The sequence below is a fragment of the Cryptomeria japonica genome, chromosome 4, assembly GCF_030272615.1.
Source record: "Cryptomeria japonica chromosome 4, Sugi_1.0, whole genome shotgun sequence".
NCBI lineage: Eukaryota > Viridiplantae > Streptophyta > Pinopsida > Cupressales > Cupressaceae > Cryptomeria > Cryptomeria japonica.
In genome coordinates this window covers 375098174-375122955 of record NC_081408.1, presented here as the reverse complement: position 1 = coordinate 375122955, position 24782 = coordinate 375098174, and the positions used below count along the sequence as shown (strand labels likewise).

Here is a 24782-nt window from a genome sequence, read left to right as displayed (position 1 = left end):
ATGACCTGAAAAAATACCAAAAACATCCAAATATAATCCTAAAAAAATACAAAAACATTGAAGAAGCTCTTGGAAAAGAACTAAAAATCGAAAAACAATCCAAAAATACTTGCAATAAAATGCCTTGCAAGAATCAAACACCCTAGCAAATATCAAGCAAACGCTTTGCATGAAGTTAACAAAGGATACAACTATCTAAGCAACAATCTTGAATTAAACTAATCATGTTGTCTTATCAATCATAATAATTATCCATTTCAAGTGATCATTATCTTGTCTTAAACAAAAGAGGATATGCTCAAAATCACACAGGTCAGTCTTAAACAGGGTCCACATTTTTTGAGATCAGACATTATCAACCATCACATCAAACAATCAAAGTAAATGCACATATCAGTATGACTGCTGAATTTTGTCCTAGTCAATCTTTATCTTTTATCATTTGGTGGTAGGTCATGTTTCTATGCTACTCAAGGATGTCCACAAGTGACTAGAGGAGCCGAGATGGGCATGATCCTTTTCTTTGTTTGTTGTTTGTGGTGTGGACAAATGAAGTTCTAGGTCAATGGTGACATGGGTGTCTATGATTGGTACATTCATTTGGAAAGTATCCCATGAAGGATAATGATGCTTGTGACTACCCCACATACCTCGACTCCTGACATTATACCTAGAATGGAGGGTTCACTCCTTGTCTACAATGTGTTTGCTTTTTCAATGAAATATCTTTACACCTTGGTTCCCCATACCTCGGTGTGCAAAGCTCCATTGTTACATAATAAGGCTCAATGATGAATATACTTCTCTATGAATAAAAAGACACATATTATTGGGTTTATCATCTTCAATCATTTCTAATTCTTATCATCATTGTAATTCATTCTAAGCGTCATTCTCTTATCATTTCTCTTTGTCTCTAGTCAACTAACAAATCTTCTTATTTGAGTTACGTGGTAAAAGGAACAATTTGACACATTTCCAAAAAAAATATTCATGCGTTCATTAATTAAGGTTGCATTAGCATGCATTCATTTCACATATGTTCATTTAGTTAATCTATTAGATTGCATTCATTACATATTAAGGTATATTCACTTTAGTTAGTTTCATTTATCATTTAGATTCATTTATCATTAAAATACTCCCATTATTCATTAATCATTTGCATGTCATATAGTTGGTTCATGAATTATTTAAGATAGCATTCATTCATTCAATTAGGTTGCATGTATACAATTATTCACATCCATTATAAGCATAAGTCAATTCATCACATAATAGGTCATATCATTACATAAGAAATCATGTAGAATGCATAAGTAAAAAGAACATCACATCATTGCATCATAAACCATATAAGAACATCATGCCAAAGCATATAGAATCATACAAATATGACACAAGCATATAGAACCCCCACCAAAACTACATATCATATATATATCTCAAAAAAAAATGTGTCAGAATACATCATCATAATTTCTCAAAGAGTCTCATAATAAGAAAGTTTTCAACCAACACTACCTCTATCTACTAGAGGATCCTACTTGCTCAATCTTTCTTCAGGATGTTTCGATGGCGTCGGAGGTGGACCCATAATGCCCACACTACTAGTCCCTCGACTAGTCAATCTGCTAGATCTCCTCCCAGATATATAAACACTATAACTCGGTACTCTCTCCCTTAGGGACAACCCTCTCATACTTTCGTTGCTAGTATACACACTCCTGAGCTAAATGTATGAGCCAATCCTCACATGATCCAGTAGCTAGAGCAATATACTACTCATAAGCATCATGTGCTAAATGTACCCTCTGGATGGCATCATCCCGATCCCTTTGTAAGTGATCTTGCTCTGCAATCCACGTCACTTGCTCATGTCAGAATAAGGCCCAATCATCTCTTCATCCCTACTACTCCCTAGCCAACACATTATCTAAGCTCTAGATCCTAGCTCTAAGGACCTATGAAACATCAACATCATCACCCTGTTCTCCTCCACTCTCTACACCTACCATTGCAATAGGTTTTTCCTCAAGCTCGGCCATATCAGTATCTTGAGAGCTCTCATCTCCCTCACAGCTTGATGATCCTGAGGAAGAATCATCATTAACCTCAATGCTATGGGAACTAGTGTCACTGCCAATATCCACCTTGTTGCGACTCTGTACATTAGGAAATAGGAAATCATCACAAAACAAAGATAAATGTAATAGCTAATAGCTCAAAAGCATTCATTGCAATGATCTAATCCTAAGCACACTCAATAGAGACATAAAAACAAAGCATTCAAAAGAAAAGATCATGCAAACCAGATGACGATTTGGATGCTTCTTCCATGCGGCTCCATTGTTCTTCTTTCCTCTTCAAATGAATTTGTGGATCTCACCTACAAGTGCACATACAATTGAAAGCAAGATTGACATTGATGAAAAGCTCAAGAGTACTAGAAGCATAAATTCGATAGCCTGATAGGGATTATTAATTAAGAATCCAAGGATTTGAGTGAAGAAATTCATCCAATTTATAGAGAAATTGGAGAAAAAGACAAGATTAGCATGAAATTGATTCGAATAGAAATTCAAATCAAGAATAGCAAAATTATGACATGTGTATGACAAATTGCTATGCAAGGATTTATGACAATTTATGACAATTTATGACAAATTTCTATGCAAGGATTTATGACATGAATTTGAAATAGAAATAGACATTTAGGAATTTAGGAGAAATTAGAAAATTAAGTTGGAAATAATGACTTGGAAATTAGGAAATTGATGCAAATTAGGTAAATTAATTAATAATTTCTCATTCATTAATTAATTTACAAAAATAGGAGGAATTAATTAGCCAATTAAATAATAATTTAATTGTGACAAGAAGACTTAGGATAAATAAATAAATTATTTAACCTAGAGGGAAAATGCCAAACAAGATTAAATGAATAAATCATAAAACCTTGGAAGATGAATTAGAAATGCAAAGACGACAATTAGGTCTTGACAAAGGATAATTGATATCGATTCGATCATGATTTTGAATTGATAAATGATTTGATTGATAAATGATTTGATTGAGAAAAAGGCGCCAATTGACGAGCAACAATGACAAATTGATCCAAATTGACATAATTAAGACAGACAATGATCGATAGCAAAATTGATCGTAAAATGACAAGATCGACAAGAGGACAAGAATCGACGACAAAATAGATTGCAAGACGACAAGATTGAAAATGACCACGATCAATGACAAATTGATCGCAAAATGACAAGATCGAACAATGACAACGATCGATGACAAATCGATCGCATGATGACAAGATTGAAAAGAGGACAAAACCCTAATTAGGATTGACAATGCCCAAAATGATAAGATTGATAAGAGGACAAAACCCTAATTAGGATTGATGATGTCCAAAATGATGACAAATTAGCACGCACATTGATGCAACAAGATAAGATCGATCCAAATCATGACTGGATAGTGTTGTCGACAAGACCAAATTCGAATGCGAGATGAATGAAGAATGTAGAAGAATGACTCGATGCTCGCAAATGATAAAAATCAAGTGCGTGACATAGGAGAAATGTTAATGCGACGCAAAAAACCTAAAATGAGGCAATGCGCAAATGTTAAAGTATGACTTCGCAAGCGTTGACCATTTTTAGGTGTCTACATTTTGCCCCTCTTTGAGAAAATGCGATTTTAAGCGTTGTTTCAAAGAACAGTAATGAAAATGCCCTAGACAATAATAATGACATATGCATGCCCCCTTGAGGAATTGGCCGGAAACATGCGGAAAAGAGGCCAATTGATCGATAAGAATGATAGAAGATGATAGGTTTGAATGGACTACCAAGATGGACTGAAGAAATGTTAGTAAGCAGAAATTAGACAGAGGATAGGTAGAGATGAAGAAATACTTGCTTTCAATAATGCACTTTGTAGGTGAGAACCTTTATTTTAATGTAGCAAAATGGATGCGTAGCATCATGGCATTGAAGGCCAGAGCTGAAATGCAACCCTTTTTGCAAAAGACAGACACATCACAGACAAACGACAATCACAACAAAAAAGAAAGGGATCATGAGCCATCCCGGTCACTCTAAATCACTCAATGACATCATCGAGCAACATAGGAACATGATCGAAGCCAAAGATAAATCAATAAAAAGATAAGATGCACAAATTCAAGCAAATCAGACAAACATCTTGATCTTCATTGTCAAAAGTTGAAAGCGTTGATAAGACAATCATGCTGTCTGGTTTCAGGACATGCGGTACCCTGTCTAAGACAGGACACAGTCTGGTTTCGAGTATACCACACCCTGTATAAGACCCATGATAGTAAGGACAAATGATTTTGAGGTAACGTTCGATTGATAAGACAAGTGCGACCAGTTTGAATGTTTGGTTTTGATTGAAAAAGTTCATCTGTTAACACATGATTTCATTAAAGCACAGTGTATGATTGATTGCGAGGCATTGGATGGATGCTCAGTGATTTGTCTATGCACCAAGGGATCCTTTCTTGCAAAATGCTTGTTTTTTGGATTTTAATGTTTTGAAATGTTTTTTGTTCATTTTTTCAGGACGTTTTATGATTTTTTATGGATTTTCATTTTTTTCAATTTTTAGATATTTTTTCAGGACATTATTCGATTTTTTTTGAAGATTTTTTCAGGACATTTTTAAATGTTTTTGAGATTTTTTCAGGACATTTTTTAATTTTTTTTTTTTTTGAATTTTGCATGACATTTTTCAATTTTTATGATTTTTGCCCCCAATGTCTAGCAAGGCAAGGAATATGACAGGTGAATAAATAGGCTTGCTGAAATGATGGTGGATAGAGGGAAGACAAAGGCCTTTTATTATGGAGACAACGCAGATGCAATTTTCAAAGGCTATGGCATGATGGGACAAGAGACTGGATATAACAATGTAAAGCAGTGACATGGCATGAGGGACATGTCAAGAGGTTTTTGAAACCATGTTTAAGTGTTGCGTCCTTATGTCAGATCAAGATCAAGGAATGAAAAAGAGTGTATGGATAGTGATAAGATATGGATAGGATAAACAAGACCAAGAATGGATAAGGGACATGGATTGAAGGTTGAGATTGGCTAAGGGACAGTGGCAGAAAGTTGCAATAAGCCAAGGAATATGGATGAAAGGTTGAAATAAGCAAATGGATAAAGACCAAAAGCTATGATGGACTAAAAGCTGCAAAAAAGATGCATGATGCTCATGACGATCCTCAGCCTTGTCAAGATCAAAGGTGGAAAGAGGAAACTGGACATGAGGGACAATAGGATATGAAGAGTAATGACATGGTATGATAGGATAATGAAGGGCAATAGGATATGAAGGAGGAAACCTGCCCCCAAGTGTGGTGTGCAAGAAGTTCATAGATTACACATGACGCCTGTTTGCCAGGTTTTCATCACGGTACTTGCCCAAGGCACCTATTTGCCAGGTTTTTACCAATGGACGAATTATTTTTGCTTTATTTTTTTGTTTCACTTTTTTTTTTCTTTTGTCTTTTTTATTTTTGACTTTTTTTTTTGTATTTTGACTTTTTCAATAGAAGATGGACACATGATAGGGGATGGAAGAAGGACTCAAGCGTCTTTTTGTTTGGATAGTAGCCTTGAAAAAAAAAAGGACCATGACCTTGAAAAGCATGCTCAAAGACGTTGGTAGGATAAGGACATGGAAAATAAGATGAAACTAAGGCAAAGATTTATGCAAAGGATTGGACCAGAGGGATGGAAGGATGGAAAATATGCATTGGATAATGGATGGGGTATTGGAAGAATTGGGCTTCATTGGACGGAAATGTTGGCAAGATCAACATTGGCACACACCTTGAGGGGTGATGGATTGATGGAGGACAAATGTATTTTGGATATTGAGATTTTGACGAAGGAAAGGCTATAGATTTTGGGACATAAGGGCCCAAAACGGATGAAGAATGTGATGGAGGAATAGATTTGAGAGGTTTGGATGGAGGAATAGCAATTTTGGATGCCAAGTTGGATGTTTCTTTAGGCTTTTGTGCTTCAAGCAGCCGCTTAGGGATCCACATGGTTTTTGATTTTTCATGCTTTTGTGATTCCTTGGAGTGCATTGCTTGCATGAGGGATTTAGGAACCCATATATATTTTGACTTTGCTTTATTTTGCTCAGTGGGCCTTTGTGGCCTTTTGGATATTTCTTTTTCTTTATAGATCATATTGTTCTTTGTTTTGACATGTCGATTATATTGGACATGTTGATCCTTGAATATATGTGGATTGCTAGACTTATGACTTTTATACTTGGCATTCAAATTGCTTGGAGGGGGAAAGGAATGCATGGATGGATAGGAATGAAGTGGAGTTCTTTTGGATTGATGAAATTTACTCAAGGATGTGTGCCTTTGCTGACCTTGCATAGAGGACGAAGGGAAATAAGGACCTAAGATGGATGGAAGCGATGATGGGGAAGGTGGACATTTGGATTTTGACTTTGAAGGGATACCAGCGCCTTGAGTGTGAGCTCTGTAGACATGACCCTTAACATTTTCTTTCACATGAAGGGATTCTTGCTCATGAAGGTCTACTCCTTTGCCTTTATGAATATCTTGACTTGTAGGATACTCTTTTCTTTGGGAAGAAGACGCGAGTCCATTATGAGGTGGACATGGTATGAGAGAAATAATGAGATCTTGAAGTGGATCGGATTGGACCAAAGTGGAAGAACCCAATATGCATGTCGAGGGTTCATGAACATCTTGCACTGACATGTTAGAATCATGAGGGGGATTAGGATCATGAGAGGGACTAGGATTTTGTAGTGGACATGGTTCAATGATAGGCTCTTCAAGAGATGGAATGGGAGAAATAATGGGATCATCAAAAGAAATGCGCTCTTGGAGTGTATATGGAGCATTAGGACAAGGAGATGGAGGAACATAAGGATCTTGTGGAGGATCTGAAGGAATAATTTGATCTTGACAAGGAGGAATATCATTGGAATCCTCTTTAAAGGTGCTTTGCTCTTGACTTTCAATGGGATCATCATAAAGGATGGAAAGGATATCTGGAATGTCAATGGGATTTGAAAGGATATTTTGTTCATGAAATGGAAGGGGGTCATTTGGGATTGGATGAACTGGGATATCTTGATCTTGCCTGGGGAATGGAGTGTCAATAGGACTTTGGATAGGATGGAAAAGAATAGGGGAATCATCATGAGTGTCTGGGAGCATGGGGTCTTGGTCAACAATTGGATGGGATGATAAGGTTTCAAGATCTTGATCTTGATCTATTTTAAGACATGTTTCTTTATGCTCTAAATTATCCTCTTGACATGAGGTTGAACTTTGGATATGCATGGGGGATTCTGGCAAGGAATCAATGTTTTGGCATGAAGGAAATGCACTTTGAACATTTGTGATGGATTTTGGCAAGGAATCAATGCTTGAACATGAGGAAGAGGGATTTCGAATGGGGTCCTCTAAAACAGGTAATGGCAATAAAGTGCATGGTGGCATTGGGTCTTGTATTTCTGAAACATGAAAAGGATGTGCATCATGAATTGGATTATCATGGTAGTCAATTATGGATAGCCCTTGGGTAATTTCATCCTTGGGTGTATTGTTTGATGAGGACAATATGGAAGGTTCCTGTGAAACTTCTAAAGGTGTAGGGATAGATGCCACTGGAGAGTCAATTTGCTTGCAAGGGGATGAGGCATTGCTAGACATAATTGTATTATTTTGATCTTCCTCAAAGAACTCACTAGGTAATTTCCTTAAGAGCATTGCAATAAAGCCACCTTTCTTTCGAGGTTTTGACATAGTTGTATTTGGAATTTGAACTTGTTTAGAAAGAATTTGGTTCTGATTTGATGTCATGTTTTGATGTTGAACTAAATGTTGATCAAATTGGTTTGACATGTTCAAAATTTTCCTTGGTGCATGTTGCAAGCTTTGTTTTCAAATGTTTGGTTGTTGTTGTTGATACTGAGTTGTCCATTGAGTTTGTTGTTGATGCTTGATAGTCGGTTGGACGTATTGTTGAAATTGAACCATTGGTTGTATTGGTTGTATATGTTGAACAATTGGTTGAACCATTGGTTGTATTGGTTGAAAAACTGATTGATAGTAAACACCTTCTTGTTCTTGTTGTGGAGGCACATAATGTTGAAATTGATGTTGTCTCTTTTCTTGAAATTGTTTCATCATCTCTATTTGGGAGAGGAGAGCTGGTATGTCTGATCATTCAAGAAGAGATCTTACATCAATTGGCTCAATATTTGGATTTCGACCTGGAAGTTTTTGAAACATTTTGGACATTTGTGATCTATTCTTCGCAATGTTTTTCACTCTTTGTTCCAATATCTCATTTTCTTGAGCTAGTTTCTCCTCTAGTTTTTGTATTTGGACATTTACATCATCATGATATGTTTGACCAATGTTGCTTTGTTGTTGGGTTGGATATAATTGCGATTGCATTGTCGGTTGATATGTCAAACTTTGTTACATCATTGGTGCTTGGAACCTTGTTTCAATAGACATGTCACTATGCAAATGCAATATTTTTTTGGAATTTTTCAAGGACAATATATGATATGCAACTAAATGCAAACTAAATAGATGAAAATGCAATCTATGGCAAGAGTGCAACCTATGTTTTTGGTTGTTTTGAAGATTTTGACAAACTTTTTGAATGCAAATCTAAGAGAGGGACCCTTAGGAAATTGGAATGATATCTAGACCTTAAAGGACAAAAGGACGTAAGTGACAAAAGGGACAAATGACAAAGTCTCCCCTATATGCTTGGATACTAAGCTAGGTTTGACCAAATGATATTGATGACAAAAGGACAAAAGATTTGATAAGGTCTAGACTTCTTAACAATGACTTAGGGTTTATCAAAGATTAGGATTACTCAAGTATGACAAAACCTAATTTTATATGCAAAGGGACAATTGCTATGATATGATAATGACTTAAGCTTAATGAAGAGACTTAGGGTATGCAAATATGAATGTATGACAATAGTATGACTTTAATGCAAGAGGACACATGCAAATGGGTGACTCTTATTGATATGAAAAGGAGTATGACTTAGGTGAAAACCTAACCTTGGTACTTGACAAATGACTTTGCAAAATGCAACCTAGGATGAACCTAAATGTAAGTGACATGCATGTTAAGACAACATTTTGAACAATATTTGACAACCATGTTTGAAGATGAGTTTTTGAATCTTGTTGAACCTTTGTTGGATGAATGTCTCTTATGTTTAACCTTGTTTTGAATCAATTTGCCTTGTTCTTGAAATGAGATAAAATTCAACTTTTGACAATCAAAGAATACAAGATATTGCACCTTAGACTCAAGACAATCATGCTCATTCCCACATTTCTTATGGTAGGCAAAGACATTAGGTACTTGAGAGGTAGACTCATTATGGGATTCAAGGAGAATACATAGATGCTTGACCCCATGGGCTCCCCTCCACGACACTCACTTCTCAGGGCAGGCAAGCATCAGTCCCCATGGAAATATTCCCATGGCGAACTTAGTATCTCTTCCAAGTATCCGAATTTGTCCTTCTCAAGCAACTAGAAGGGTTTTTGGCCTCTAAAACAAGGTGTGTAGTAAGGATTTCTGTTAAGCGTTACTCCTTGATGTCATGCAAGTGTGATTGAGACATTAAGCCCATCAAGATACCAAACAAATGTAGTCGCGCAAGCACAATTTAGACCAAGAGGCCCTACTTAGATGTTGATATGAGAAAGAGTTCAAGGCTCATCACTTCCCAAGTAACTACAATTCCCACGTAACCCTTCCTTCAAAGCTTTCACTCATCAGGTATTTGTTTATAGTGAGTTAGAATGCCAAGGAATTCTAGCCGTACTCACTTTGGGTCGTTCCCTTCTCACGATTATCACTTGCTTGCAAAAGCAACGTGGTCGGGAAGGCAGGCCCTCTAAATGTGACACACAATCAACAACACAAGCATGGTATCGAAGATCTGGATTTCTGATCACCCTAAGAAGGATGAGAGCATACTCTCCTACTCCAATGTCATACTTAACAATCAAAGAAAACAAATGTTCATTCCAACCTATTTAGAAATCACTAAGTGCCTAATTAAAATCATAAACACAAAAGTTTGGTTGTTTCTCCAAGGCAACCTGCAAAACCCAAGTTAGAGGTTTGATTTGTTGTCTTTGACCATCGATTCTACATAACACATGTTAGTAGTTTGATTTGTAGTCTTTTCCATGCGTATGCCAAGATTCTACATAGATAATTAGCACCAAAATCCAAAGCACAGAAAACAGAATGCAAAAACACCAAAAATTTCAAGTAAACACTGCATTTTTCACCTCTGTTCTGGACTTTACACAAGCGCAGAACTCATGACACAGGTGCAAGATGTCTGACACAAGCACAGAATGACACCTACACAAGCGCAAGATGTAGGACACAGGCACAAGATGTCTTACACAAGCGCAGAAGTGTCCAGAATACCCTGCACGGCCCTGTTTTTAGGTTTTTGACCTGCAAAATCAACTTGAAAGCACTCCAAAACACAGTAAAGGGGTTAGAAGGTTAGTATTCACGTCGAGTTCACCAATTAATGTAGCATAGGAAATAGAAAATCATAAAAGCAATATATAAAAAGACATATTAATCATTATTAGCTCAATCACAAACACATATTGCAATGATCTAATCCTAAGCACACTCAATAGAGACATAAAAAACAAAGCATTCAAAAGCAAATATCATGCAAACCAGATGATGATTTGGATGCTTCTTCCATGCGGCTCCATTGTTCTTCTTTCCTCTTCAAATGAATTTGTGGATCTCACCTACAAGTGCACATACAATTGAAAGCAAGATTGACATTGATGAAAAGCTCAAGAGTACTAGAAGCATAAATTCGATAGCCTGATAGGGATTATTAATTAAGAATCCAAGGATTTGAGTGAAGAAATTCATCCAATTTATAGAGAAATTGGAGAAAAAGACAAGATTAGCATGAAATTGATTCGAATAGAAATTCAAATCAAGAATAGCAAAATTATGACATGTGTATGACAAATTGCTATGCAAGGATTTATGACAATTTATGACAATTTATGACAAATTTCTATGCAAGGATTTATGACATGAATTTGAAATAGAAATAGACATTTAGGAATTTAGGAGAAATTAGAAAATTAAGTTGGAAATAATGACTTGGAAATTAGGAAATTGATGCAAATTAGGTAAATTAATTAATAATTTCTCATTCATTAATTAATTTACAAAAATAGGAGGAATTAATTAGCCAATTAAATAATAATTTAATTGTGACAAGAAGACTTAGGATAAATAAATAAATTATTTAACCTAGAGGGAAAATGCCAAACAAGATTAAATGAATAAATCATAAAACCTTGGAAGATGAATTAGAAATGCAAAGACGACAATTAGGTCTTGACAAAGGATAATTGATATCGATTCGATCATGATTTTGAATTGATAAATGATTTGATTGATAAATGATTTGATTGAGAAAAAGGCGCCAATTGACGAGCAACAATGACAAATTGATCCAAATTGACATAATTAAGACAGACAATGATCGATAGCAAAATTGATCGTAAAATGACAAGATCGACAAGAGGACAAGAATCGACGACAAAATAGATTGCAAGACGACAAGATTGAAAATGACCACGATCAATGACAAATTGATCGCAAAATGACAAGATCGAACAATGACAACGATCGATGACAAATCGATCGCATGATGACAAGATTGAAAAGAGGACAAAACCCTAATTAGGATTGACAATGCCCAAAATGATAAGATTGATAAGAGGACAAAACCCTAATTAGGATTGATGATGTCCAAAATGATGACAAATTAGCACGCACATTGATGCAACAAGATAAGATCGATCCAAATCATGACTGGATAGTGTTGTCGACAAGACCAAATTCGAATGCGAGATGAATGAAGAATGTAGAAGAATGACTCGATGCTCGCAAATGATAAAAATCAAGTGCGTGACATAGGAGAAATGTTAATGCGACGCAAAAAACCTAAAATGAGGCAATGCGCAAATGTTAAAGTATGACTTCGCAAGCGTTGACCATTTTTAGGTGTCTACAGACTCATTAAAATTGAGTCAAGTTTAGAGGCCCATTTCAAAATTTTGCTCTGTATTTCCAAATGAGTCGGTTTGAATGGCCTAGTTAGAGAGAGTGGAGCTAGTTATTTTTCAAAGGGTAAGGCTTTGGAAACTTGTTCTACACCTTTCATTTAGCCTATGCAATGATGTGCAACTTTCAGATTTCAGTTTAGATAAGTTTATCAGGTACCCATTTCGAGGGGTGAGCTGAAAGTGCATTTTAGGCACAAATGCAGATTTTATTGAGTAGCCTAATTTGGGTGTTTATATATTTTGCCCTGTTAATCATCATGAATAATTTCAAATTGGATTCAATTCTATGCATAAATGTGAGTTAGACTCCAAAATTTAAAGTCTCTAGCAATCCATTTTCTTAGTTTTCAAAGATTGATTTGTTTGCAATTTGTATGTTTTGACAAGTCCCTGTTTTAGCTGCTAGTCAGAGCCTTGTTTTGCATCAGTGTAAAAGTTGTCTCAGTGAATGTCATGCCAGAATTTTTGTTCTGAGCTATTTTTGATATAAATGGAGAGCTATGTTTCAAATTTCAAGCTCCTGCCAATCCATTTGATCGATTTTCCAAAGGATTTCTTAGGCCATCTGTTCCAGTGATCCATACTTTCATTGCTATATTAGTTAAAGTACCTATTTTCATAAGCGCACCATTTGCATCCTATCATCCTTTTGGTCAAAATGAGTGTTCTAAGATTTGATATATACTTCAAGGTACCTATGTCTCAATTTTGAGGGTCTACGGAGATCGTTTGATATTTTTAAGAAAGGTAACATGAGTTGCCTAAGCATTGACTTCATCAGGTCTGCAGTGCCAACAAAGCCAGTTGGTCATTTTCGAAAAATAATATCTCTTCACTCGGGATTCATTTTGAGAAACCATTTGGTAGAGTTCATGCTTGTATATCAGAGTACATGCCTGTTAGATGGTGAGGTCCAGAAAGGTGCTTTGACCGGTTTGAAAATTTCGTCTTCGCGATTAAATGCGAAAATGTGGCACAAGTGCCTGAAAGTTGCAAAACTTAGTTTAGTGATCCAAAAATGGTGTCGATCGATTCCAGAGGTAATTTAAAGGTTCTTGAGGAATTTCAGAGGTCATTTGCATGGAAATGAATTTTTTTTTATCTGGACCCACTTTGGGGCCCAATCTGACTTGTAGTTTCTCGAGGTTTTTGAATCAAGACTTAAATTGATATCTTAAACTATATGTTTAATATGATTCAAGTATAAAGTAAAACCAGGAGGGAGGAAGCTATTGTGACAAAATGTCGAGCATGCTAACTATTTCCTTTACAATTGGGGACAAATTTGGCCTCACACCAGACTCCAGAGCACTACATTCTTAAAATTGATGAAGGATCTACAGCAAATGTATCACTGTGTTCGATTTTGGAAGAAAAAGTTGGTGTCTTGATCTGTATGGGTCTCATCCATTTTATATGGATGTAATAATTGGAAGGCAAAGCCACTAGAGTTTTGGCAAATGCCTTGGCAGCTCAAAGCCAAATTATGTGACTTTGCGAACATCCTCTTTACATGAAACGTTGGCATAGGCTGCAGAGACTTTCAAATGAATTGTGAAATCAGCTCCTCTCCTACAGGCAATGTGGTATATTGGGAGGCCACATTAAATTCTAAGAAAATGCAATAATGGCTAGTAGCATATGAAGATGGTATAACCCTCCATGGAATTCAAAATAAATACCATCTACTCCCTATGAACCCTTGAAGCTTCGACAAGCATTTGAGCAAGGGGCCTAGACTCATCCTTAGTTGCTGCAGTTGGTATCCATTATTTGAAAGAGGCCAATGTTGCTAAATAGTGAGGAGTGAAGCTCCATTCCTTCTCCATCGGCTTAAAGGATTCCCTTGATTTAATGGTCACAAAAGAAGTTGCCCAATTTCTGGGCACCATACATCATGAATTTAATTTTATGTGTAGAACAGAACGGTATTGATGCTATTGAGGATGTCATCTATCACATTGAAATATTTGATGTCACCACTATGAGAGCAAGAATGCCCATGTTCTTAATGACTGACAAAATCAAGTCTCTTGGCGTAAAAATGGTTCTCTCTAAGGAAGGTATAGATGAAATATTTGGAGGCTATTTGTTTTTCCACAAGGCTCCAAGTAAAGAAGAGTTCCACCGTGAAACATGTCATAAGATCAAAGCCCTTCATCTGTATGATTTCCTAAGGGCAAATAAGGCAACAGCAGCATGGGGTGTGGAATTTTGTGTGCCTTTTCTAGATAAATATTTTATTAATGTTGTAATGGAAGTAGATCCGTAGTAGAAGATGGTGAGACCTGATATTGGGTGAATTCAAAAATGGATTCTTCGCAAAGCTTTTGATGATGAGGAGAATCCTTTTCTCCCAAAGCATATCTTGTATAGACAAAAGGAGCAATTCAATGATGGAGTTGGTTATAATTGGATAGATGGTCTTAAAGAGCATGCAGCTATACAGATTACAAATGCAATTTGACTCAGGTAAAATGAAAAGATTGGCAATTGGATGCCAGTCAATCCCTCCCTCTGCGTGATGCAGCTGCGTGTGAGGTGGAGTGTGAAGCATCAACACTAAACCCCCTGTGTGTGGTGGATGACAAAGGCCACCATTAAAACACTCAGACAAAGCTTCGAAAGTGCAGTCCCAGGCTTGAGCATTAATCCCACTTTGGCTGGGGAATGTAACTTTTTGATATTTATATGTAAAACTCCACATAAGTAAAGTGTCAAAAGCTTGAGGCTTTTGACAGATGGTGCTGGTTGGGCACCCAAGCAGACCCCATGCACATGGGCATGCTTCTCAAGGTGATCGATAGAGCTGACATATGGTGACAAGTGGACCCCACGCAGGCATGGATCCCAAGGCAAGTAAATTTTACAAAGGAGCAGATTAACCAACAAGCAAGTTGAGGAGATCGATGGTGTGCATGGATTCGCAAAGGGAAGAAGCACGTCGAATACCCTTCGCGAAATAGTGAAAAGTATGTGCCAAAAATGAACATTAAAGAGTGAGAAAGTTCAGAGGATCAAACGTCTGTCGCGACTTCGTGAAGGAAAGGTGCATGCCAGTTAGCCATCGCAAAATGGTGAAAGATAGATTGCAGTTTGAGTCCCGCTAAGGTGTCACTGACTTGGCACATAGGTGGCGGTGATGTGGCATACAGTTGGTCATCTAGTGGCGCACAGGTGGTGATGATGTGGCGGACAGGTGGCCAACACATGGCGGATGGATGAGGTGTCATCCGAGGTGGTGCCCAGTGGATCCCATCAACGAAACGTAGGTCACCACATGGCAGGATGTCAGGAGTTAAAATGGGTGAAAAGTCAAAGTTAATTATATAGTGTAAACTATATAAAAAATTGGAAAAATTTAAATGACAGAGGCATATACAGAATTAATTCGCCTAGAGGCTTATTTTTGGCCAAAATACCAAGTATCATATATCACCGGAAAGCTCTTGGGATAAGGAATCCAATAAGGTAGTTAGTTTTAACAAAGTTTGGATATTTTGGGAGTATTTTTCATGGGAAAGATGAAGGAAGTGAAATTCAGTTGGAAAAAGAGACACTTGGCAAATTTTCATGAAACCTAATCTTTTTCCCTCTCCTTCTTATTCCAATTTTCTTCTCATTGTAAGGGTTCCAAAATTTTGGAGGAAGTGCTCCAGTTTTCATGGCTTCCATTTCTGAATTACTTGACCCAAATGTGCAAAATTATATGGATCTTTTCAGGGTATAGAGGTTGCAATGCAGTGTTGTAGATGTTGTTTCTTAGTTGCAGGTCTTACTTGTGTCAGGCATGAGTAAATTTCCCACAATATTGTCTATGTGCATATATTTCATTGTTATGAATTGAATCCTCAAGGAGGTTATAATTTGTCATCTTAAGGAGATTGTATGATTGTTTGTAGGCATTCTTCAGTGAAGAGTTTAAATTCTATAATCAGTCATAAACAATGGAATGTGTCCCAGATCTGATAAATTTTGTGAATGGAATTAAGTAATGCATTAGTATAAGGTATTAATGCAGGAATATTGTTTAAGGAAAACCAATTTGTAACTATGGATGCACATTTGCAGTTCTGTGTGTGACTCTGTTGCCCAATGAACAAGGCACTGGTCTTGCAGATTTGGGGATAGTTTCAGATTAATTCAAATTAAAGACAAATCTATTTCCCTTTATGTTTAGGGGTTTGTGTTCTATCCTTCCAAAGCTCCATTTCACCCATTATTTGTACAAGATCCAGCCAATCTGTATGTGTTATCTAATTTGTTGAGCTTGTGGAATGGACCTATCTGCTTGTTGTTTGATATTGTCATAAGTGTGTAATGAGTTGATTTCATTCATCAAAAGGGTGTCCCCCCCTAGGCCTAGCAGAACCTGAAGTGTAGGTGGATCAATTAGGGTCCTATGTCATGTTGTCCAAGGCCTGATGTGTTTTGTAGACTGAAATTGGCCATTTCATAGAAGGATTGTAGGTGTTCTTGGGTTAACCAGATTTGGTGAACAACAAAACTGGCGAGTCTGTTGGGGAGTAAATGGATTTAAATGTTTGATTGATAAGGTTAGAAGTTGAATGTATTCCTTGTCCTATCAATTTCATATCCAGCCAGTCTGTCCATTGTGTAGCACAAAGTTGAAAGGGATTTTATGGTGAAGAAAATGTTCCTTGTTCTGGATCTGCAAAATGATTGTTATGTCATGTCATATATTATGGAGTAATAGTAAATTCATGTTGTTGAGTTGTGAGCAAGTCCTTGCAGTTGTATGCAAATTTTTCCCCAATTCCTTATTTGGGTGGCGACTCTATGGTTCATACCAGTGTTGAATGTCTTTGCAATTAGTATTGCATAAGGTTTATGGTTCAATGTATAGTGCAGAGATATGAGTTATCACTGCTAATGCAGATTTACATACATAAGTTCATCATAAAAGTTTGATATAAAGTGCAATAGGAAGATACACATAGATTTGGTGTTATTTTCCAAATCCATATGTTAATGGCCTGGAAGAGTGTTTATTAAAGCGAGATTGAAGGAGATAAGTAGAGAATTGAATTTGTGATTGAATGGTATTTTATTGTTCAAATTATCCTCTATGCAAGAGGTGGCGACTCTGTGATAAAAGACCATGCTGAAAGTTGAAATAAATCTTCAGATCTACAAGAGTTTATAGCTGCAAACACTTAGGTATTTTCAGAAGTTTCAATGCAAGACATTTGTTCAAAAAATTTGAATGAGTAATGTAGTTTTCCCATTAAGTGAACAACACTAGTAAAGAGGGAAAAAGAGGAATCACAAATTAATTTGCATATCCATTCTGCTGAAATGTCTAGTGTATATGTTCTTCCATAGTATGTAAATTTGAAGAAAGCTTTGTGTCAAGCAATGTTATGAATAGATTTGAAATAAGGATATGTGCTTGAAGTGTTTCATTCTTTTATCCAATGTTGTATAATCATTTGTGGGAGTAAAAAGAAATGTGTAGTGAAGTTTTTCAGTTGGGTGTATTTCCACATATTACCATGCCTAGTGAAGTGTCACAACCATGTAATAGGAAAGGTTTCAGTATGAAGTACTATGCTGCTCTAAATTTTAGAGATATTCTAAGTTACCCAAATCCCATACCCACAGAAATTAGAAAATATTTACCCATATTCAATGGGAAGAAATCAGAATTAGCATGTCAACATGTGAAAAGATTTTCAGATTTGATAGGAGAGTTTGAAATTTGCCAAGAGGATGTGTGCATGAAGTTATTTGTCCATTCATTGAAAGAGGATGCAAGGGATTGGTTCTCTTTTTTGCCAGTAGATTGTATTCCCTCATGGGAGGAATTGATTTCAGATTTCATAGACCAATTTGATGAAAAAGTGAGTGATTGTGATTTGCTGAAAGAGTTCACGTACATACAAATCAGGGAAGATGAATTGGTACCAGTATTTAATATCAGGTTTTCACAAGCATTGACTAAAATTTCCAAAAAGTATAAGTTTGATGATAAAGTATGTCTGGATATCTATATGAGTGCATTTGATGAGAAGATAGGTTTCTTATTGAGAAACAAAGAACCCAAAACTTTGTATGAAGCCTTTAACATAGCTAGGGACATTGAAAATAATTTGAAATTTGGTATCTCAAAGAGGTTTGTGTCTGTTGTTGTTTCTTGTCAAATCACCTTCAATGGTGAAATACCATGTGAAGCTGAACAAATCATTCCTTGTCCAAATATGTTAAGCTATGTTGTTCTGAATGGTTTTGTTGATATATGTGTTTCAAATTTAGATGAGAGTCAAGAATATCTGTTGTCAATGTCGGTTGTCTCTCACAGTAATGATGGAATGATTAATGGGAAGTGTTGTGAAAATGTTGATACAGAGATAGATATATAAAGGATATGTACCATTTGATTTGTATGTCGGTTATGCTGATTATGTGACTGCAAACTCTGGAGTTAATTATGCATCTCTCAAGGGTAATGAAAATGAAAACAATGATGGTGATGACCATTTGTCTTTACATACTACTGACGGGTTTAATGTTGCAATACCAAATACTGAAGGATCACCAAATGTTACTGATTATGCAAGTGAAAATGTGCAATATGATGTAACTCAGATTTTGTTTAAGTCTGATAAATCTGAAAATAAAATTGTGGATGATGTTGATAGTGCTTTTAGTGCAAGTATACCCAGTGATGAATGTGTTTCAAAATGGAGTGGTGTTGCTGATTATGAGGACACTGAGTTCACTTTTCAACACCTTGAAGGTATACAGAGGAACAATGAAGAGCAATTTCAGAGTAGGAATGATCTTGACACAAGTTTTTCACTTTCTTATGATCGGCAAATGAATGCCAATCATGCAGCTGATGATGGTTATGAGAATTCTTATTATTCATCTTGTGAAGATGATATAAGAGAAGACAAAGTTATATACTTCAGTCATGAATCTGAAAATGAAAGTATTTTTGAAGATAAAAATATATGTGATAGTGCGGATAATGTTTTATTTTCAGATTTGAATGAGCCCATATTTGAATGCTTTCAGAATTTGAAGTATCATGAAGAGAATGTGAATGTTGATAATATGCTTGAACCGGATATGGAGTTTTTTGCCTTTGATACTAATATTCATAGTGCTGATTTCATTATGGAAAATGCTGAAGTTTCCCCTTGTGTTGAACAAGTTTGTAATGCTGATGAAAATCCGAACAGCAGTAGCATGTGTTGTAAAATTTTACTTCATGATGAGGGTAAGAGGCATGGGTTATGTGATGATTACTTTAGACCACAGATGGAAGTTTTTCAGATGGATGTAAGTTTGAATGATAAAGACTTAGCTGAGGTTTTGTTTCAGCTAGAGGTATGCATTCTCTTCCATGAATGGGATATTGAGGATGCAGATGTATTGAGTTTGATAAACAAGGACAATATAGAGTGTGATCAGCATAGTGAAGTATCACATCTGGATTGTGATATTTATGTTCCTTGTTTTTATCATTCGGATAGTAATGCCCTTCATTCTATGATTCTAAATCATAATAAGGCATGTACTGATGAGGATTACAATGTTGAGAGTGAATGTTTTATTTTTGAGGTTCAGCATGATGATGCCTTTGCAAATGATAGAATTGATTGGGATAGTGAAATGTATGGCAGCTTGTGGGAAGGCCTCTATTGTGAATTGTCTCATGATTTTACTTTTGTTGAAATAGCCTGTGATTACAAAGTTCAAAATCAGGCCAAAGGTAGGCACACTAGCTGTTATAGTAATGAGATGAAAGAGGTGGATTACAAGGATTATGCTCAGTTGTTATTGAAAGGTGCCTTTGTTTGGATCATGGTATCAAGTGATGAGAATCAAATTTTTGACAGAGGTAAATGCTAAGATTGTTTGAGCAGTTTATGTTTAGTTGTAAGTATGTTTGTATCTATTGTATAGTTGCTTTGCTTCAGTTGTGTGGTTTTCAATAAAGTGCCCTGTTGTTTGGGTAGAATAAGGAAGCCCTATTTTTGAGAAGAGAAGTGATCCGTTTTTGGGTGGTCTGCTTAACCATAGATTCTGGATTCTTGTGTTGATCTTGCAATCAACCATTCCCAGTCAGAGCCACTATTGGGACTCATTAAAATTGAGTCAAGTTTATAGGCCCATTTCAAAATTTTGCTCTGTATTCCCAAATGAGTCAGTTTGAATGGCCTAGTTAGAGAGAGGCCAAATGGAGCCAATTGTTTTTCAAAGGGTAAGGCTTTGGAAACCTATTGTACACCTTTCATTTGGCCTATGCAATGATGTGCAACTTTCAAATTTCAGTTTGGATAAGTTTATCAGACACCCATTTTGAGGGGTGAGCTGAAAGTGCATTTTAGGCACAAATGCAGATTTTATTGAGTAGCCTACTTTGGTTGTTTATATATTTTGCCCTATTAATCTTCATGAATAATTTCAAATTGGATTCAATTCTATGCATAAATGTGAGTTAGATTGCAAAATTTAAAGTCTCTAGCAATCCATTTTCTTAGTTTTCAAAGCTCGATTTGTTTGCAATTTGTATGTTTTGACAAGTCCCTATTTTAGCTGCTAGTCGGAGCCTTGTTTTGCATCAGTGTAAAAGTTGTCTCAGTGAATGTCATGCCAGAATTTTTGTTTCGAGATATTTCTGGTATAAATGGTGAGCTATGTTTCAATTTTCAAGCTCCTGCCAATCTGTTTGACCGGTTTTCAAAAGGATTTCTTAGGCCATATGTTTCAATGATCCGTACTTTCATTGCTATATCAGTTAAAGTACCTATTTTCATAAGCGCACCATTTGCATCCTGTCATCCTTTTGGTCGAACTGAGTGTTCTAAGATTTGATATATACTTCAAGGTACCTATGTCTCAGTTTTGAGGGTCTACGGAGGTCGTTTGATATTTTTAAGAAAGGCAACATGAGTTGCCTGAGCATTGACTTCATCAGGTCTGTAGTGCTGACAAAGCCAGTTGGTCATTTTCGACAATTAATATCTCTTCACTTGGGATTCATTTTGAGAAACCGTTTGGTAGAGTTCATGCTTATATATCAGAGTACACGCCTATCAGATGGGGAGGTCCAGAAAGGTGCTTTGACCGGTTTGAAAATTTCATCTTCGCGATTAAATGCGAAAATGTGGCACAAGTGCCTGAAAGTTGCAAAACTCAGTTTGGTGATCTGAAAATGGTGTCGATCGATTCCAGAGGTAATTTTATGGTTCTTGAGGCATTTCAGAGGTCAGTTGCATGGAAACAAAAAAAAAATTTAGTCAGACCCACTTTGGGGCCCAATCTAACTTGTAGTTTCCTGAGGTTTTTGAATCAACACTTAAATTGATATCTTAAAATATATGTTTAATATGATTTAAGTATAAAGTAAAACTAGGAGGGAGGAAGATATTGTGACAAAATGTCAAGCATGCTAACTATTTCCTTTACAATTGGGGACAAATTTGGCCTCACACCAGACTCCAGAGCACTACATTCTTAAAATCGGTGAAGGATTTGCAGCAAATGTATCACTGTGTTCGATTTTGGAAGCATAAGTTGGTGTCTCGATCTGTATGGGTCTTATCCATTTTATATGGATGTAAGAATTGGAAGGCAAATCCATTAGAGTTTTGGCAAATGCCTTGGCAGCTCAAAGCCAAATTCTGTGACTTTGCTAGCATCCTCTTTACATGAAACGTTGTCATAGGCTGCAGAGACTTTCAAATGAATTGTGAAATCAGCTCCTCTCCTACAGGCAATGTGGTATATTGGGAGGCCACATTAAATTCTAAGCAAATGCAATAATGGCTGGTAGCATACGAAGATGGTATAACCCTCCATGGAATTCAAAAGAAATACCATGTACTCCCTATGACCCCTTGAAGCTTCGACAAGCATTTGAGCAAGGGGCCTAGACTCATCCTTAGTTGCTGCAGTTGGTGTCTGTCATTTGAAAGAGGCCAGTGTTGCTAAACAGTGAGGAGAAAAGCTCCATTCCTTCTCCATCGGTTTAAAGGATTCCCCTAATTTAATGGCTGCAAAAGAAGTTGCCCAATTTTTGGGCACCATACATCATGAATTTAATTTTCTGTGCAGAACAAAACAGTATTGATGCTATTGAGGATGTAATCTATCACATTGAAACATTTGATGTCACCACTGTGAGAGCAAGCACGCCCATGTTCTTAATGGCTCACAAAATTAAGTCTCCTGGCATAAAAATGGTTCTCTCTAGGGAAGGAGCAGATGAAATATTTGGAGGCTATTTGTTTTTCCACAAGGCTCCAAGTAAAGAAGAGTTCCACCATGAAACATGTCGTAAGATCAAAGCCCTTCATCTGTATGATTTCCTGAGGGCAAATAAGGCAACAATAGCATGGGGTGTGGAATTCTGTGTGCCTTTTCTAGATAAAGATTTTATTAATGTTATAATGGAAGTAGATCTGCATTAGAAGATGGTGAGACCTGATATTCGGTGAATTCAAAAATGGATTCTTTGCAAAGCTTTTGATGATGAGGAGAATCCTTTACTCCCAAAGCATATCTTGTATAGACAAAAGGAGCAATTCAGTGATGGAGTTGGTTATAATTGGATAGACGGTCTTAAAGAGCATGTGGCTATATAGATTACAAATGCAATTTGACTCAGGTAAAATGAAAAGATTGGCAATTGGATGCCAGTCAATCCCTCCCTCTGCATGATGTAGCTGCGTGTGAGGTGGAGTGTGAAGGATCAATGCTAAACCCCTTGTGTGTGGTGGATGAGAAAGGTCGCCATTAAAACACTCAAGAAAAGCTTAGAAAGTGCAGTCCCAGGCTTGAGCATTAATCCCACATTGGCTGGGGAATGTAACTTTTTGATATTTATATGTAAAACTCCACATAAGTAAAGTGTCGAAAGGTTGAGGATTTTGATGGATGGTGCTGGTTGGGTGCCCAAGCGGACTCCACGCGCATGGGCATGCTTCTCGAGGTGATTGATAGGAATGACAAATGGCGACAAGTGGACCCCACACATGCACAGATCTCGAGGCAAGTGGATTTTGCAGAGAAGGAGCAAATTAACCAACGAGAAAGTTGAGGAGATCTGACGGTGTGCGTGGATTCACGAAGGGAAGATACACGTTGAATACCCTTAGCGAAATAGCGAAAAGCACATGCCGAAAATGAACATTAAAGAGTGAGCAAGTTTAGAGGATCCAATGGTTGTCGCGACTTCGCGAAGGAAAGGTGCATGCCAGTTAGCCATCATGAAATGGCAAAAGATAGATTGCAATCTGGGTCCCACTAACATGTCACTGACTTGGTGCATAGGTGGCAGTGACGTGGTGTACAGTTGGTTGTCCAATGGCGCACAGATGGCGATGATGTGGTGCATAGGTGGCCAACACATGGCAGATGTATGAGGTGTCAGCCGATGTGGCGCCCAGTGGATCCCATTAATGAATCATAGGTCACCACATGGGAGGATGTCAGGAGTTAAAATGGGTGAAAAATCAAAGTTAATTATATAGTGTAAACTATATAAAAAATTGGAAAAATTTAAATGACAGAGGCATATTCAGAATTAATTCACCCAGAGGCTTATTTTTTGCCAAAATACCAAGTATCATATATCACCAGAAAGCTCTCGGGATAAGAAATCCAATAAGGAAGTTAGTTTTAACAAATTTTGGATATTTTGGGTGATTTTTTCATGGGAAAGATGAAGGAAGTGAAATTCAGTTGGAAAAAGAGACACTTCGCAAATTTTGATGAAACCTAATCTTTTTCCCTCTCCTTCTTATTCCAATTTTCTTCTCATTTCAGGGTATAGAGGTTGCAGTGTAGTGTTGTAGATGTTGTTTCTTAGTTGTAGGTCTTACTTGTGTCAGGCATGAGTAAATTTCCCACAATATTGTCTATGTGCATATATTTCATTGCTATGAATTGAATCCTCAAGGAGGCTATAATTTGTCATCTTAAGGAGATCGTATGATTGTTTGAAGGCATTCTTCAGTGAAGAGTTTAAATTCTATAATCAGTCATAAACAATGGAATGTGTCCCAGATCTGATAAATTTTGTGAATGGAATTTCCCAGATCTGATAAATTTTGTGAATGGAATTAAGTAATGCATTAGTATAAGGTGTTAATGCAGGATTATTGTTTAAGGAAAACCAATTTGTAACTATGGATGCACATTTTCAGTTCTGTGTGTGACTCTATTGCCCAATGAACAAGGCACTGGTCTTGCAGATTTGGAGATAGTTTCTAATTAATTCAAATTAAAGACAAATCTATTTCCCTTTATGTTTAGGGGTTTGTGTTATATCCTTCCAAAGCCCTGTTTCACCCATTATTTGTACAAGATCCAGCCAATCTGTATGTGTTATCTAATTTGTTGAGCTTGTGGAATGGACCTATCTGCTTGTTGTTTGATGTTGTCATAAGTGTGTAATGAGTTGATTTAATGCATCAAAAGGATGTCCCCCCCCTAGGCCTAGTAGAACTTGAAGTGCAGGAGGATAAATTAGGGTCCTATGTTATGTTTTCCAAGCCCTGATGTGTTTTGTAGATTGAAATTGG

The 24782-nt window shown here is 36.7% G+C and overlaps 2 pseudogenes; both read left to right on the top strand.

The window, feature by feature from the left end:
* Positions 1 to 14689, top strand: part of LOC131047876 (asparagine synthetase [glutamine-hydrolyzing]-like) — a 28805-nt pseudogene extending 14116 nt beyond the window's left edge.
* A 7330-nt stretch (positions 14690 to 22019) lies between these two features.
* LOC131047870 (asparagine synthetase [glutamine-hydrolyzing]-like) lies at positions 22020 to 22841 on the top strand (annotated as a pseudogene).
* The last annotated feature ends 1941 nt before the right edge of the window (positions 22842 to 24782 follow it).